Source organism: Leptinotarsa decemlineata, unplaced genomic scaffold, assembly GCF_025532065.1.
Source record: "Leptinotarsa decemlineata unplaced genomic scaffold, Ldec_3_MD MMD2_P_RNA_scaffold_14, whole genome shotgun sequence".
In the NCBI taxonomy this organism is placed as follows: domain Eukaryota; kingdom Metazoa; phylum Arthropoda; class Insecta; order Coleoptera; family Chrysomelidae; genus Leptinotarsa; species Leptinotarsa decemlineata.
The window spans coordinates 1,795,906-1,797,285 of NW_027412528.1; the positions used below are offsets into that span (position 1 = coordinate 1,795,906).

At 30.9% G+C, this 1,380-nt stretch overlaps 1 long non-coding RNA gene across 1 annotated transcript; it reads right to left on the reverse strand.

Moving 5' to 3' along the window:
* Positions 1–289: 289 nt before the first annotated feature.
* LOC141482370 (uncharacterized) lies at positions 290–1,078 on the reverse strand. Its single transcript, XR_012465472.1, has 3 exons — positions 769–1,078; positions 493–717; positions 290–436 (listed from the first exon to the last, which is right to left on the reverse strand). It is a non-coding gene; the product is annotated as an uncharacterized lncRNA (long non-coding RNA).
* Between the last annotated feature and the right edge of the window lie 302 nt (positions 1,079–1,380).

Consider the following 1,380-nt stretch of genomic DNA (forward strand, 5'->3'; position numbering starts at 1 on the left):
AGAGAAACAGGCATTGTCATTATTTTTAATATTGATACATGCATGTTATTTTGCAATTTGATGTGGAAGTTCAATGAAAGATGAACCATTAATTTCCAAATTGACTATACCACTTAAAACACAATCACTATTTCGTTCTTGAAATTCAGATAATGATGGTTGTCAAATAAAATCGAAGACATTTAAAAAAAAATATTCATTTAATTATGTTTTCGGTTGATAAGCAAAATGTATCATTTATTCAGGAGTGATCTGCATCATTCCGTTACATTTGTAATACATGGCAAGATCCTGACGATGAGATTGATGCCACTCGAGACTCCACGGGCAAAAACAAAATGTCACTCCACAACGTTTACATATGATTGATGAATGAGGTGTATCAATAGGCAGTAATGTGGGTGGAGCGGGGGACATCGTCACAGTTTTTGGACAGCTGAAATTATTCACAATGAAATTTTTCGATACTGAAAATAGTTTTGAACAACTCACAAAATATTTAGACATGATTCATCAATTAGTTGTGACTGTTGATTCAGGTTGTTCTCACATTCCGAGGGTTGAGATGGTTCAGATCTAAAGACAAAGTCAATATTAAATTTCAGTTGTGAAAGAAATGAATCAACTTACTCTATCACTTCTTTCTTTATTTCCATTCAATCTAATACCTCCACAGGTATTGAAATGTTTTTGGGCATATCAGATAAGTCTAAATCACTATGAAAAATCTTAATTAGAAACACGGTAAACATTAACCAAAATACATACTTGTCCAACAAATACCCTAATAGATTCCGAGCAGAAGTAAACTTCTCAATTTTTTTGGAAATGTATTGCCAAAATAAAGTCTTGCTCCTTTCAATCTTTTCTTTTACTAAATAGTCAGGTATTTTAATACTACTTGGCATGTCATCTAAATCAATATCACTGTAAAATTCAAAAACCATAAAACACAACAAATACATTTGAGTATACATACTTTTCTTCCAAATACGCCCAAAAACACATTGGGTGTGTGTATCTGTTTATTTTGATTGCAATATAATTCCAAAATTTTGCAGTTTCATTATCAATCAAAAATTTCACATTTTTTTCATCATGCTTTTAAAATACTAACTGTTGTCGACTCGAAGTGAAAACTGACAATTATTTGTAAACGTAAAAGAACATGTATTAAATAGTAGACAGAAGCGTGGATGGGAGAATTTTGTGGTAGATAATTAAAATAAGATTTTTGTGGTAATGACTAAACTGGAAAATTTATTTTGATAGTGGTTTTAATAACGAGTTTGCAAAAGGAAATTGTGTTTTTTGATAAGATCATATTCGATGATGTAGCTTGTGATGGTCAGCAAAAAATTCGTGAATATTATTCCATGG